Source organism: Eretmochelys imbricata, chromosome 6 (genome assembly GCF_965152235.1).
Source record: "Eretmochelys imbricata isolate rEreImb1 chromosome 6, rEreImb1.hap1, whole genome shotgun sequence".
NCBI lineage: Eukaryota > Metazoa > Chordata > Testudines > Cheloniidae > Eretmochelys > Eretmochelys imbricata.
The window spans coordinates 5,088,319-5,104,942 of NC_135577.1; positions in this window are offsets into that span (position 1 = coordinate 5,088,319).

The window sequence follows — 16,624 nt, forward strand, 5'->3', positions numbered from 1 at the left end:
CTCAATTAAATCATCCCAGCCAGGGCTTTGTCAAGCCTGACCTTAAAAACTTCTAAGGAAGGAGATTCTACCACCTCCAAAGGGAACGCATTCCAGTGTTTCACCACCCTCCGAGTGAAAACGTTTTTCCCAATATCCAACCTAAACCTCCCCCACTGCAACTTGAGACCATTACTCCTTGTCCTGTCCTCTTCCACCACTGAGAATAGTCTAGAACCATCCTCTCTGGAACCACCTCTCAGGTAGTTGAAAGCAGCTATCAAATCCCCCCTCATTCTTCTCTTCTGCAGACTAAACAATCCCAGTTCCCTCAGCCTCTCCTCATAAGTCATGTGTTCCAGACCCCTAATCATTTTTGTTGCCCTTCGCTGGACTCTCTCCAATTTATCCACATCCTTCTTGTAGTGTGGGGCCCAAAACTGGACACAGTACTCCAGATGAGGCCTCACCAATGTCGAATAGAGGGGGACGATCACGTCCCTCGATCTGCTTGCTATGCCCCACTTATACATCCCAAAATGCCATTGGCCTTCTTGGCAACAAGGGCACACTGTTGACTGATATCCAGCTTCTCGTCCACTGTCACCCCTAGGTCCTTTTCCGCAGAACTGCTGCCTAGCCATTCGGTCCCTAGTCTGTAGCTGTGCATTGGGTTCTTCTGTCCTAAGTGAAGGACCCTGCACTTATCCTTATTGAACCTCATCAGATTTCTTTTGGCCCAATCCTCCAATTTGTCTAGGTCCCTCTGTATCCTATCCCTGCCCTCCAGCATATCTACCACTCCTCCCAGTTTAGTATCATCCGCAAATTTGCTGAGACTGCAATCCACACCATCCTCCAGATCATTTATGAAGATATTGAACAAAACCGGCCCCAGGACCGACCCCTGGGGCACTCCACTTGACACCGGCTGCCAACTAGAAATGGAGCCATTGATCACTACCCGTTGAGCCTGACAATCTAGCCAACTTTCTACCCACCTTAAAGTGCATTCATCCAGCCCATACTACTTTAACTTGCTGACAAGAATACTGTGGGAGACCGTGTCAAAAGCTTTGCTAAAGTCAAGAAACAATACATCCACTGCTTTCCCTTCATCCACAGAACCAGTAATCTCATCATAGAAGGCGATTAGATTAGTCAGGCATGACCTTCCCTTGGTGAATCCATGCTGACTGTTCCTGATCACTTTCCTCTCATGTAAGTGCTTCAGGATTGATTCTTTGAGGACCTGCTCCATGATTTTTCCAGGGACTGAGGTGAAAACCCATTGTGGGTTTTTTATATATTTTCACTCTAGACATTAATAGTATACAGCTCGCTGGATTCATCAATATATATATTTTTACAGGTTTCCACACCCTCTTTTGTCCTCCAGTTTCATATGTTGACACATACACATTTGGCACTGTTGACCATTTTTGAAGGAAAAAAAAGTATTTTTTCCTTTTAACGAGGCATATTTATTTGAGATGACCTGAAGAAGTCTTCTTCTGAAAGCAGTGAAATTGAGAAAGCCTTTACAAAATACATACACCACAGGAAGCTGAGTGTTTTGTACATTGTGCAAAATGTGTTTTGCCAGGGGAAAAAAGACAAATGATTATTTTAAATACAAAGTATATGGTTCTCTTTAAAACCATGGAGATAAATTGCAAGTTAGCACCCAGGCATTGCAAACGTACCCTGGGAAAACACAATTCTTTTGGGAGGCTTTTGAGGATGCTATCAAAAAGCCCACAAGTTTCTGCTGGTGGATTTAAATGTTTTAGCACCCGAAGCCTACAGGTTAAGAACAAGCATTTCTCCCCCAGACTGGCCCTATGTATACACCTCGAAAAAAACAGAAAAGTAGTTATTTTTTTTAACAATCCTTAGCCATTTTAAAAAAGAGCATCCCCCTGATAAGCATGTCTAACCATGTACACAGAAAGCTTGCTCTTTTGAAACTCCTCATCAAAGCCAGACTGCATCAAAGGAAGGTTATTCTGTGCTCAGCCTCTGACAACCTGGTAGTGGCCAGCTCAGAAATAGCACTCAACTCTGTAAAAGGAAAAGTCCCCCAGAAACCCTAACAAGTAAGCATGCTAAAAAGAAAATGGGGGATTAGTAAAACACTGAGGGATTAAAAAAACCTTTTCCTCAAAAGAATAAAAGATGACTGTAAAACAGATCAGGGGTTTTATCAAACCTTGGTTGAGCTTTGCTGTCAGGCATTTTAAATAAAATGGTTGAAAAATTGTACCTCGTTCCTAGCCATCAGCTAGAACAAACACGCCTCTAGTGATGAAACATGCCTCTAGTGATGAAGAAAATATCAGAACCACACCTCCTCACCAATTGGATTCAGAGATGAAAGACGTTCTTCAAAGATCCAGTTTATCAGACTCTGAAAGGGCTAAACTTTACGAGAGGGTCCTAGAAAGGTATCTGGTATTGGCCAAGAAGGGTGAAGAAAAAAGATTAAAAGAAGTCTCTTTCTCCCAGAGTAAGAGGAGCAGGGGGCTGGTCCCATGGCAAAAACGCAGAGGGTCATGGCCCCTTGGCCTCCCCATCTTCCAGCATCCCTGTCACCATGTGGTCATTTTCTGGCAGGGGCATGCCTATGGACAGAACTCTAAGGCTTTCAAGCCATGTGTAGGGCAGCTTATGTTTGGAACAAAGGAAGCACAGGCTGCATGGCAAAAGACTATAAAAGGCAGCTGCATCATCTTCTCCATTTTGTCTTCAGTCCTGCTTCTTATCTCTGGATGAGCTTTGCTACAAAATGAAGCTCTGAACAAAGCTCTGAATGACCCATCCTAGCTGGGGTTGTGTTCCAGAGGGACATTCAAGCCAGCAAACTCACAAGTACTGATAGGAGCCTGAGATATGGACTTTCAAATCTTTGTATATATGTAACTGCTTTACCATTTACCATCTATCTTCTTGTTCTTTCTTTTTTCTTTATAATAAACCTGGCTGGCAGAGTGGTATTTTGGGTAGTATCCAAACCTATACTGGCCTGGTGACATGGCTGACCCTTTGGGGTCAGAAGAACATTTTGTATATGTGAGCAGAGTTTTTAGATAACTTCTCACTGGACTGGACGTAGGTGTTGATTGGGAGCCAGAGACTGGAATGCAATTAAGGGGCTGTGTGATTTCATTTTTGCTTCTTGATAACCAGTGTGGGGGATTAGAAGCACAGTTTGTGACTGGTTGGGGAGTTTAACTTCAGTGTTACCCACCAGTCTGGGGAGCATCTGCTCTCCCCTTTGCAGCCTGCCCTGACATTGGCATTTCCAGTGAGGGGTTCCCCTCGCACTGCTGGTCACACCCCGTTTGGACTGTACCAGTTAGTCACCATGCCTTTTGGTTTCTGTGGGGCCGCAGCCACATTTCAGTGACTTACAGACAGGCTGCTGCAATCTCACCACCTATATGCAGCAGCCTCCGTACACAATATAGTTGTAGACAGCTTCATGTGGGAAGAACATCTCCAACACCTCACAACCATCTTGCAAGCTATAGGGGAAGCCGGGCACACCATCAACCTAGTCAAGTGCCATCTTGGGCAGCGAGAGGTAACATAGTTGGGGTACAGTGTGGGCCAAGGTACCCTACACCCCCAGTTGGATAAAGTACAAGCCTTAGAGGACTGCCCGGCCCCTATGACAAAAAGGCCAGTAAGCCAAGTCTTGGGCCTAGCAGGATACTATTGCTACTTTGTGCCAAACCTTGCAACGCTCATGTCACTCTTACCCGACCTAAAAAAGAGCTTCCAGCTTCACAAGATACAGTAGTCAGCAGAGTGTGAGAGAGCCTTCCTGGAACTGAAGGATCGACTAACTAGGGAGCCCATCCTATTCCACCCAGACTTTGACAGAGCCTTCATATTACAGACTGACGTGTCAGAAATGGGATTGGGAGCAGTGTTTTCCCAAGAAGCTGAGGGAGAGGAGCGTCCAGTCCTTTATTTGAGCAGCAAGTTGTTTCCCTGAGAGCAGAAGTATTCAACGATAGAAAAGGAGGTGTTGATGGTGAGGTAGGCGATCAATGCACTTAGGTATCATCTACTAGGGAACCCCTTCCAGTTGGTCTCTGACCACATGCAACTTTGATTGCTTAGCATTATGAAGGACATCAATGCCCGGGTCATGAGTTGGTAACTTTCAGTGCAGCCCTACGATTTTCAAGTTGGCCACCGACCCGGTAAGGCCCATGCAAATGGCAGACTTCTTTTCCCGAGTGGGCAGTAAAAACCCAGAAGAGAGACCACAACCAGATTCCCTCTTAAAGAGAGGTGTGCATGACGGGGCGCAGTGGTTGCCCTTGTAAGAACCATGATAAGTGCGATGTAAGTGAACTTAGCCACTGTGCCATGGTACCAACTCTTATTGTGAATTTAGAGTTACATGGTGTCTTTGTAAAGTCCAATAGGATCTCCTTATTCCTGGCTTTAAAATCCTGAAATTTCCCATAGTAGAAATAATCGCTGTCTCCCATTACTTGAAATGAGATTGATGCCAAACTGCCCTGGGATGAGATGACTATCATTCCCTACAGGCTTTGCATGTGGAAGTAAGGCTGCCCCAAATAGAGATGGCTGCCATCTCCCACAGTTTTCCATTACACTGAAGCCAGGGTGCCCTCAGAGACAATGGCCACTTTCTGGACTCTGTGGTTAATGGCTGGACAAGTAACTCTGAGGAACTGGGGGAAACATGGGAAGCAGGAGACATCCTCATGAGGAGAAGAGGCTATTCAGAGAGGTGGGGGGGAGGACTGAGGAGATCTCAGGGAAATAGGGGGTGAAAGAGGGAAAATGTGAGGGGTAAGATACTGTAAAGGCAGGGGAGAGGGTGGGAAAATGTGGGGGCAAGTGAATGCAAGGTGGCACTGGGGACAGAAGCCTCTGGGGGGCAATGGGAGGAGTGTGGAGTGGAGGAGGGGACTTAGTGGGGCAGGGAGGGGAAGGGGATAGGATAGGGGTAAGGGAGAGAGATGAAGAGGCACAAAATGGCAGCTCCACCCTTGCAGGGGTTAGGAGTAGATAAGGGGAGTCATCTTCAAGCAGATGGGGGGAAGTCTGCAGTTTGCATATTTGTTTAGTGTTGAATTTGACCCTAAGGCACTCCACAGACTAAATCAGGAGGCAGCTTTCCCCTAAAGGCTCACAAACCAGACAAGAAATTTACAAACCATGAAGTACAGTATAATTATAGTTTTACTCTTGTGATATTTAGGCCAATCTCATATGTATTTGTTTTTTGAAGGTCCTAATGGATCATTTTTGTAAACTTAAGTGAAGCATGTTGGGTGAAATTCTGGCTCCACTGAAGTCAGTGACAAATTCCCGTTGGAGGAGAGAGGTTCTTCAACAGCCACCCAATAGGAGAAGTGGGGGGAAACAACCTAACTAGTTTGAAGATGGAGCTTGAAAAGTTTATGAATGAAATAATGTCATGGGGTTGCCTATGACAGCAGGGACTGAATTCGATGACCGAGGAAATTCCTTCAAGTCCTATGTTCTATTGACTTCAAAGGCACCAGAATTTCACCCACTGAATTTAGGTACAGTGCAAAAATTATGAGAGGAAATACCGTTAAGTCCTTCTGTCTCCTCCAGCTCCAGGACCGGCTCAATGTACCCTTCTTGCTCCAGCTTTAAGACATCTTTCTGCCTTGACTTTGGAGCTCTCTGTGTCGCTGAATCTTGCTCCTGATTTAAACCATCTGATAGTGAAATGAAAGAAAATAAATTATCCTTACTTCATCAATAATTGACTTTCTCACTAGACACAAACACATGTATTTTCTTCCCCATTTGTGTGAATACAAACAAACTGAAAATGTGGAAGGATCACTGCTAATTTCCTTGTAATAATCTGAGAAGTGCAATGTATAAGATGGAGTCCTCAGCTCTTTGTAGGGAATTTTACTATGAAATCCTGGGCCATATCTGAAATAGATGAAGATGCAAAAATGCAACCTTTACTTCTGCAAAAATATATTAAGTGTTGGGTTTGTTTGTGGGGGTTTTATTATTGTTTTGGTTTCACTCAAATAATTTTAAAAGCAGCTGAAGATTTCAGGTGAAAATTTCTTAGGAGGCTTTTCTATTCCTCACTGAGGCCCAATACCCAGGTTAATTTAGAAAAAAGAGGTGTTAAATAACAACAGTTATAACCAAAAGAAAAAAAAAATGTTTTTGTCGTACGTGTAGAATGAAATGTCTTCTAAATTCAGAGGTGCTTTCGTATTTATAGGACTACTGAATGTCACACAGGTTACACGTTGCTATTTTACTGGGACGTTCTGCAAGCTTCATACACTTTTGACTTTGTGCAACTGTACAAGTACATAGTGAAATCAGGATAGACCGTTTTGTTTGTTTTTTGCTTGAGTTTATTTTATTTCTTTTTTCCCTGGGGAAAAAAAAAGCACTGGGTGATATTTTCATTCCTGCTCTGGACCCTTTATGCTGGGTAAAAGGGCCAGAAGAATGGTTCCAGCGGGGGGAGAATCCCCTCTATACAGGAAGTGATGCTTTGCCACTGTTAAAAAAAAATTACAACTGTTTCTTTGAGAAGGTCTAACAGCTCCATACTTTAGAACAGGGACTTGACATTCGGAGCAAGGGGGCCTTTTGCTGTCTCTCAGAAAATTCTTCCAAAACTACCCAATTTATACGCCTCTGAAAATAACTGTTGGCACATGCTCAGTAGAGGCTTTTTAGAAGCTGGCAGCCAAAATCTAAGATTCCATCCTCACTGAGCATGATTCATCCCCACACAGCTCCAAGTTAACCTTAGTGAATGCGCTCCATCCCTGAAATTCTCTGTGCCAACCGCACTGAGCATGATCTGCCTGCAAAGAACTCACAGAGTATGCTCTCGCCCAGGGCTTGAGGCTGACAAAAACTTTCCCTGCAATTGCTCCTTGTAGTTGCTGGTGGCCACCGTGGCATTGGGCATTGAACTGCTAGCAGGGTGAGTGTCTGCTGTGGTCTCAAAGCTCCCCCTGCTGGCACCCTGGCAGTGAGGATGAAAGCCTGATTCCACTGTAGATGGGGTGAGAAGCAGAGCAGGGACTGGGGCAGCGGGAGGATATAAATGGAATGTGGCAGAACGCAGTGTAATGGGAATCAGAGGCAGAATGGTGTAGGCGCCCCAGGTATCCGTCCCCTTTCTACCACCCCACCCAAAAAACCCTCATCCTCTTATACCCACAAGCTGCCTGTGATGGCCCCGATTTCCATGAGTTGCTTCAGGCTCCCAGCATTGCCGATAGTGCACCCGTCACAGTTCCTGGGAGTGAGGATTAAAGCCCCAGACCAAATGGGAAGAGTCCCACTTACCTATAGATCCTTTGCTTTTTCTACGGAATGGGGAACATGGAAAGCATCCTTTTTTCTTTTTCCTTTTCCATTTTTCTTTGGGCTCTAGTGTCTCCTTAGCTAATAAAGAAGAACAGATTAAAAGAGTATTCAGTGGTTACCCTTGTAATAGCCATGATAAGTGAGATGGAAGTGAACTTGGCCAGTATACCATGTTGCCAACTCACATTGTGCATTTAGAGTTACATGGTGTCTTTTAAAAGTCCAATAGGATCTCCTTATTCCTGGCTTAAAAACCCTGAAATTTCCCATATTAGAAATGACTGCTGTCTCCCATTACTTTAAATGAGATTGACACCAAAATGTCCTCAGACGAGATGATTATCATTTACCACAGGCTTTGTGTTGGGTAAAATGTCCAGAGGAGTGTTTCCAGCTGGGATAGAATCCCCTCTACACAAGAACTGATGACAGCCGCAGGACCAAGGGTGTGGTCTGAATCCCTAGGGTAGGAGGCATACCCGGGGTGGAGCTGCAGGCAATCAAAACATATCAGGGATGGACCCACAAAATGTAGCTCTGCAGAGATTGTGGGAAGTCCTGCTGCTCACAGGCAGTCAGGGACAGGCTACTATTACTTGGAAGATGTTTTGGCCCCACAGTAGCCCACAATCAGGAGTTTGTAAAGGTGGTTTAAAGCCATCTTGTCCTCCTCTTCATGGACTGCAAATAAAGGGCAGCACGGAATCTAAACCCATATGATCAATGTTACTATTTAATATTATTAATCATGTTTATTACATCAGTAAGAAGGGCCTAAGGCAGGGGTAATCAATAGGCAGACCGCAGGCCAAATCCAGCCTGCCAGATGCTTTTGAATGGAACCCCAAATCTTTTTATTTTCTTCTTCTTATAATTTTTTTATTATTATTTCCTCTGGAGTCTGGACCTTGACTATACCTTGACCAACAAATTTGGACCGTGACAAAAAAATAATTGACTATCCCTGGCCTAACGTCTAACCGGAAGAAGCCCCATTGTGCTAGCAGACAGTCCCTGCCCTGAAGAGCTTGTAATTTAACTAGTCCGGACATGCCAGCAGAGTGAACAATGTAATGGCAGCAAACATGTTAGTTCCAAGATATATTTTTTGAGGGGGTATTTAGGAGGGGATCAATTAAATGTAAAGAAAAGGGCACAGGGTATGGGAGAGGCAGGTAGGAGGCAGGCATGATGCTGTGGTGAACAGACTGGGAGGGAGGGTTGGAACAAACAGCCAATTAAGGGACGGCTGCACTAAGGTGAGGGGATAAGATTGGACCCCGTCAAGGCTACCCCTCCCTCCAGTACCTGGACACAGAATGTGCCGTGGAAGTTAAGGTTAATATGAGAATCTTAACTTGAGCATTTCTCGACTTTATTAAAAATTGTAACCTTAATATTACATTAATGTAATCTGTGTGTACACATAGTGATGATAATTGTGAGACAAGTTATAGAGGGAGCTAGTAACAAACCCAATATTTAGATTGCCTCACTATAAAAGATTCTCATGATTCCCTCTCCCCGCCACACACAATATCTAATACCTCTATTGTTGGAAGCAGAACAGAAAGATAGTCCCTACCCCAAACAGCTGACAATCTAAATATAAGACAAGATAGTGCAGTAAGTACTTTAGCTTTCAGCCAAAAACTTTTTCTTTCTAACATGGACACATTTCTTTCTCAAACCTATATGCAATTACTGATAGCTCAGAATTATACTGGATGAAGATCATGACAGGCAATGATAGACTTACCCCATTCGTACCTTTTACATAAGACCAGGTCTAAACTTTTGACTGAAATGTTCCAACTGGAAAGTTTGGTTTGGATATAATCAAACTTTTTTTTTTTTTTTGACACTCAAAAGCCACTCCTGGAAAACACTAGTGAGTAAGGCAACAATTACAAGGGTGCTATGAAAGGAGGTTTATTAATTGATGATAGTCCTTTAACTATATCTTAAAAATACCTTTTAATATTTTATTTATATGCTATTTTATATCATATTTGGGGAGGTGTCAAGGTTCCTTCCCCACTCTGAGCTCTAGGGTACAGATGTGGGGACCTGCATGAAAACCTCCTAAGCTTACTTTTACCAGCTTAGGTTAAAACTTCCCCAAGGTACAAAATTATTTTACCCTTGGATTTCCACTGCCACCACCAAACTTTATCTGGGTTTCCTGGGAAAACGTAGTTTGGACACGTCTTTCCCCCCCAAAATCCTCCCAACCCTTGCACCCCACTTCCTGGGGAAGGTTTGGTAAAAATCCTCACCAATGTGCATAGGTGACCACAGACCCAAACCCTTGGATCTTAGAAGAATGAAAAAGCATTCAGTTTCCTTACAAGAAGACTTTTAATAGAAGTAAAGGAATCACCTCTGTGAACTCAGGATGGTAGAAACCTTGCAGGGTAATTAGATTCAAAACATAGAGAATCCCTCTAGGTAAAACCTTAAGTTACAAAAAAGACACACAGACAGGAATAGTCATTCTATTCAGCACAGCTCTTTTCTCAGCCATTTCAAGAAATCATAATCTAACACATACCTAGCTAGATTACTTACTAAAAGTTCTAAGACTCCATTCCTGTTCTGTCCCCGGCAAAAGCAGCATACAGACAGACACAGACCCTTTGTTTTTCTCCCTCCTCCCAACTTTTGAAAGTATCTTGTCTCCTCATTGGTCCTTTTGCTCAGGTGCCAGCGAGGTTACCTTTAGCTTCTTCACCCTTTGCAGGTGAGAGGATTATTCCTCTGGCCAGGAGAGATTTTAAAGGGGTTTACCCTTCCCTTTATATTTGTGACAACTATTCATCGAAAGAAAGAAAGAAAGAAAGAAAGAAAGAAAGAAAAAGAAATTAGTAGTCCTTACATATCCTGCTTTCTTTGTATGTGTCTGTCTTCCTTAGATCATAAGGTCTTTGTATTGTTAAGGAAAAGTTAGCATATGTGACTCCATTTTGGTTTGGGGCCCACCATTGTCTAAAAGCAAACACATCATGCACCAGGAGGAGTGTTCCTTAGACACTGCATCCCTGTGAAAATCCTCCTCCTTGTCTCCAGCCTCCCTTGACTCCCAGTATCTGTTTTTTGTCAGTCTCTAACTCCCTATCTCCTGGCCTGTGATGTGAGGCCTCCCATCCTGATAAAAAAAGTTCCTGATGCATAGCTTTAGGGCCATGCTGTGTAATTAACACACTGGTTTAGCACGAGGAATGCACCAAGCAGGGATAGGTGGTAGATAAGAAAAGGGTTTGTTTATTGGCTAAGGTTTCTGATGCACGAGGGCAATATGCTTTGCTAAAAAGTATATAACCTTTGTATAATCTGTATTCGGGGTCCCCTCCTGGCTAGCAGGGGGTCACCACGCTCGAGCTTAAAAGATTGGTGTTTTGTGGGAACTCTGCAGTTGTGGACTTTGTTTATGTGCCTCAGCCTAGATTCGAACTGTGCGTGATCTATCAGGTATAATTCGTAACAGCATTTGTGTGCGTGTCCTACCAGGTGTAATTCGCATCATTTGTGTGCGTGACCTATCAGGTATAATTCGCAGCAGTTGTGTGCGTGTCCTATCAGGTATAATTCGTAACAGTTTTAGGGAGTGTCCTTACTCTTTCTGTTTTGTAAAGCACACACGATTGGTACTGAACAGATAAATAATGGATACATCACCAAAAAACAAACAAAAAACAAAACAAAACCCACCTTTGTCATAAAGGTTGTTCTCCTCAGTAAAGTAAGCCATAAAAATTAGGACCAAGGCTACGAAGTCAAGTACTCTCAAGTTAGGAAATACCAGAATGAGTATTGCCCATGAAACATTAACTCTGCAATAAATGAGGCAGGGATCCTGCAGACAACAGACTCCTTCAATACACAGCCACAGAGCAAAGAATTCTGTGCACTGAATAAGGCAGGGGTCGAGAGGGAAAAAAAATAACATGGGATCATGTAATTAACGTCTGCATCATCGGGCAAAGGCACAAGAGGACTGAATTAAGGGTGCCACGGCAACACTTATTTGGACATTTGCTAACCTGAGAATGCTAAACTTCTTAACCTTTTAATCCTTTTTAAAACCTTGACTTTGTATTTCCTAATTATTTGATGGTTTAATTTATTGATGAAAGCTAACCTAAGAAGCGTTAAATGAAGGGTTTTTGGTTTCTTAATTTCCTTCGTTTTTTAATGGAAAGAACATCTATTATATATGTGCTGTTTAAACAATGAAGCTCTTACTCATCTGTTGTTTTCAGTATATATTTTATTGCCATTCTTATTTTTGTGAAGGTCCCTTTTCACCACTCAGTGCTGTGGTGATCAGAGTATAGAAAGTAATTAAATTAAACTGTATTAAAATAAAACTCATTTTATGCAACTTCAGTATCAATGAAAGTTCTAAGCTCTAATCCTCAATTTATAAGAAGCAGATAAACAATATCCAAGTAAAAGAGCAGGAATTTTGCATCTTATTTTCACTGAGCCTTTACTAAGGAAAGTAGCAAACAATTGCTCTTTGAAAAGAAACACTGTAAAGTACCACAGTACAAACCCAAATGAGCCCAGCAGGAGACTGTCCTGCTTCTCCAAATCTGGTCCTGTTTCATTACAAACTTCCTTTCTGTGATGATGTTCTGGTAAGAAGGGGGCAATCAGTTGTCACAGGTAGCTGTTGCCATGGCAGCCAGGGGCTAGTCATTCTCCCCAGGTGTGACAAGGAGCTGGAGGCAGGGAGTGCTGAGTGGTGGATTATCTCTGATGTCACAATGCTACTGCTCAGGCAGCACCAGTGGGCAGCAAATGTGCACTGTGTGTGTGGGGGGAGGGGGGAATAGGCCTTCCCAGTGCTCCTGATTCCCCAGATTTCCTAAAGAAACCTACAACATAACACCGAATGCACATTAGTGATTGTTCCACACACATGCTAATTAGTAGCTGAAATTTGATTCAAAGTCCCGATGGCATGTTTAGAAACCAGTGTTCCAAAACAAGGAGAGACCTTGTAAAACAGAAAATTTGGATGCTCTGGTGTATTTGTGGTTGTGTTAAAATCGAATACTGCGACTTTAAATTTTGCGCACGGTTCCTGGACCTACTTGCATGCTAAGCAGCTCAGTGGGGGTGTAGCAGCAGTCAGTCAGCAGGTACCCAGTGAATTGTGCCTCTCTGTTATAGGCAGAAGCTTACATTCTCTCCTTCTGATTTTGGGCTTCCTATGTGTTTTTGTTCTGGTCTTAAGAAACAAATTAGCGAGACATTGCAAATTTCCAGCAAGAATCATTTATGTTTTTCTCTAACTTCTCTGCTTGTGTGCCAGAAAACCTAAAAGACACAATCTCATAAAAAAATGAAATAAAATTCTGCAGCCAAAAGTCCTAACTTCCCCCATACTAATTTCCCCTATTCTTACTGACACCTTCTGGTCAACTGTTTGAAATGGGCCACCCTCATTGCCACGACAAAAGTGATTTTTCCTCCTCTGGTATCCTACTCTTAATTGAATTGTCTCGTTGGAACATGTCCATCTCCATGATATTTCGTTTGCTGGGAGTCCCAACCAAAATGGGATAGTGGGGGAGTTGAGAGGTTGTTGTAGGGGGGTTGCAGCATTGCCACGCTCACTTCTGTGCTGCCTTCAGACCTGGGCTCTGAGGGCAGCAGCCAAGAATCTTTCTGAAGTGAGAGGGGGTTCTAAGATGTGCGGATGGGTCCCTGCTGCTGAGAGCACCTCAGCTGGGGGCTCCTACCTACTAGTCCCCTGGCAAATTAATGCAAGGAACAATTTGGGGGCATCCTTAAAAATGGACCCCTGAGCCCCAGAAGGAACTGCAAGGGATGCCCTGAGCCCCAGCTGCAGATGCCGGGCAGTCACCCAGAGTGCCGAGAGCAGTGGGGAGGGGCATGAAAGTCCTGAGCTCAGCACCCCAGCCTTGGCTGCAGCCACGGGGGTCAGAAGCCCCTAGCCCAGACACCCAGAGACATGGCTGGAGCAGAAGTTGCCAAGGCCAAACACCTGAGCCCAACGCTGGGCTGATGCAGTGCACTCACTTCTGCATGCCTCTGGTGCATCTGATATCCCCAGCCCAGCAGACAAACAGCTAGGAGGCCCCTACTGGGTTCTCCTGGCTGGAGGGATCCCAGCAGGACAGGGAGATCGGATTTCACGGGGCAGGGCTAATTCGATCTTGCCAAGAAAGTCACAACAAGAACCAACAGCTGTCAGTTGAAGCCAAAGAAATTCAGATGAGAAGTAAGGCACACATTTTTGGCAGTGAGGGAGACTAACCACTGGAACAAACAGAAAAGGAGGACTTGTGGCACCTTAGAGACTAACACATTTATTTGAGCATAAGCATTCGTGAACTACAGCTCACTTCATCAGATGCATGCAGTGGAAAATACAGTGGGGAGATTTCATATACACAGAGAACATGAAACAATGGGTGTTACCATACATACTGTAATGACAGTGATCAGGTAAGGTGAGCTATTACCAGCAGGAGAGAGGGAAAAAAACAAAAAATAAAAAACCTTTTGTAGTGATAATCAAGGTGGGCCATTTCCAGCAGTTGACAAGACCGTCTGAGGAACAGCGGGTGGTGGTGGGGGGATAAACATGGGGAAATAGTTCTACTTTGTGTAATGACCCATCCACCCCTAGGCTATATTCAAGCCTAAATTAGTTGTATCCAGTTTGCAAATTAATTCCAATTCAGCAGTCTCTCACTGGAGTCTGTTTTTGAAGTTTTTTTGTGGAAGACTTGCCACTTTTAGGTCTGTAATCGAGTGACCAAAGAGATTGAAGTGTTCTCCAACCAGTTTTTGAATGTTATAATTCTTGACATCTGATTTGTGTCCATTTATTCTTTTATGTAGAGACTGTCCAGTTTGGCCAATGTACATGGCAGAGGGGCATGGCTGGCACATGATGGCATAGATCACATTGGTAGATGTGCAGGTGAACGAGCCTCTGATAGTGTGGCTGATGTGATTAGGCCCTATGATGGTGTCCCCTGGATAGATATGTGGACACAGTTGGCAACGGGCTTTGTTGCAAGGATAGGTTCCTGGGTTAGTGGTTCTGTGGTGTGGTGTGTGGTTGCTGGTGAGTATTTGCTTCAGGTTGGGGGGCTGTCTGTAAGCAAGGACTAGCCTGTCTCCCAAGATCTGTGAGAGTGATGGGTCGTCCTAAAGGATAGGTTGTAGATCCTTGATGATGCGTTGGCGAGGTTTTAGTTGGGGGCTGAAGGTGATGGCTAGTGGCGTTCTGTTATTTTCTTTGTTGGGCCTGTCCTGTAGTAGGTAACTTCTGGGTACTCTTCTGGCTCTGTCAATCTGTTTCTTCACTTCAGCAGGTGGGTATTGTAGTTGTAAGAATGCTTGATAGAGATCTTGTAGGTGTTTGTCTCTGTGTGAGGGGTTGGAGCAAATGCAGTTGTATCGTAGAGCTTGGCTGTAGACAATGGATCGTGTGGTGTGGTCTGGATGAAAGCTGGAGGCATGTAGGTAAGCATGGCGGTCAGTAGGTTTCCGGTATAGGGTGGTGTTTCTGTGACCATCCCTTCTTAGCACCATAGTGTCCAGGAAGTAGATCCATTGTGCGGACTGGTCGAGGCTGAGGTTGATGGTGGGGTGGAAATTGTTGAAATCATGGTGGAATTCCTCAAGGGCTTCTTTTCCATGGGTCCAGATGTTGAAGATGTCATCAATGTAGCGCAAGTAGAGTAGGGGCATTAGGGGACGAGAGCTGAGGAAGCATTGTTCTAAGTCAGCCATAAAAATGTTGGCATACTGTCAGGCCATGCGGATACCCATGGCAGTGCCGCTGATTTGAAGGTATACATTGTCCCAAATGTGAAATAGTTATAGGTGAGGACAAAGTCACAAAGTTCAGCCACCAGGTTGGCCGTGACATTATTGGGGATAATGTTCCTGACGGCTTGTAGTCCATCTTTGTGTGGAATGTTGGTGTAGAGGGCTTCTACATCCATGGTGGCCAGGATGGCCTTTTCTGGAAGATCACCAGTGGATTGTAGTTTCCCCAGGATGTCGGTGGTGTCTCGAAGATAGCTGGGAGTGCTGGTAGCGTAGGGCCTGGGGAAGAGGTGGATTCTCTGTTTCCTGGTATCCTCCCATCACAACTGGTTATCATTCTGGAAGGTGCCATGGCACCTTTTTGTGAATTACAAGCAATTGGGCTTAATATGGTGGTAAGCGTGTGAAATGTCATAGCCAGTGAAATAGAGGCCGGATTAGGAGATCAAATAGTTTCACAACTGATGCCTCTATGAAAAACTCAGTGTGGGGTGAAGCATAGACTCTGCTGTTTTACTGGGTGGCCTGCTTGCTCCCCAGAATCAATAATGAGCAAGTGGGGTGATCCAGGGTGCAGCTCAAACATCCAGCCGGGCTGGCCAGGGGCAGACATCAGGCCTGCAAGGGAAAGGTGAGTGTGGCAGTGACTTCACAAAGGCCTTTGGCAGGAACTCAGCCTATTGGGCAAAGATGATGAGGCGGGTGTGACCCCACAGAGCTCCCTTGACAACAGCCCGGCAGGACAGGGGTGCGGGGCAGGGGGAACCTCGGAGACCCCTGTAGCCTTGCTGCAGCAAGCCTCCATCTCGCGGTCTCTCAGTGGGGACCAAGAGACGGTTGGTGTGGAGGAGATTCTCGGGATTATTTTTATTACTGTATTGATTGTGTGGAAAGAAATCGTCATCTGTGTAGAAGGTAAGAAAAAATATAGGCTCTAAGTAGAAGATGGGGAACCCTATCCTAGCAGATTCAAAGGCATCCCCACCCTCCCAGTGAAAAAGTTTTTCCTAATATCCAAGCCTTCCACACTGCAACTTGAGATCATTGCTCCTTGTTCTGTCGTCTGCCAGCTCTGTGAATTTCATGAGAATCAATCTTTCATTAGGAAAATAATTCAAAAATACAAAGACAAAAAATGTGAAGTGAAATCAATCCATCCTGATCTTCAGTGTCTGGGGGGTGTGGGCCTCGGAGGCCAGACTGAGACCCTCATTGGCTAGGGACACCCAGGAAGCCAGTAAAAAAATTCCAGTCCTCTTTGCCACCAAGCCTCCGTAATCCAAGGAACACCTGAGGGCTGCGGGAGATAGAGGAGTGCTGAGAATGTCTAACTCATGATTGAAAATACAGAGATGTGTTATTGGCTTTGGATGGGGGACAAGTATCAAATCCGTTGGGGTTCTTGCCCCAAACAACAATCACCCATTGTCCTTTAGAGCAC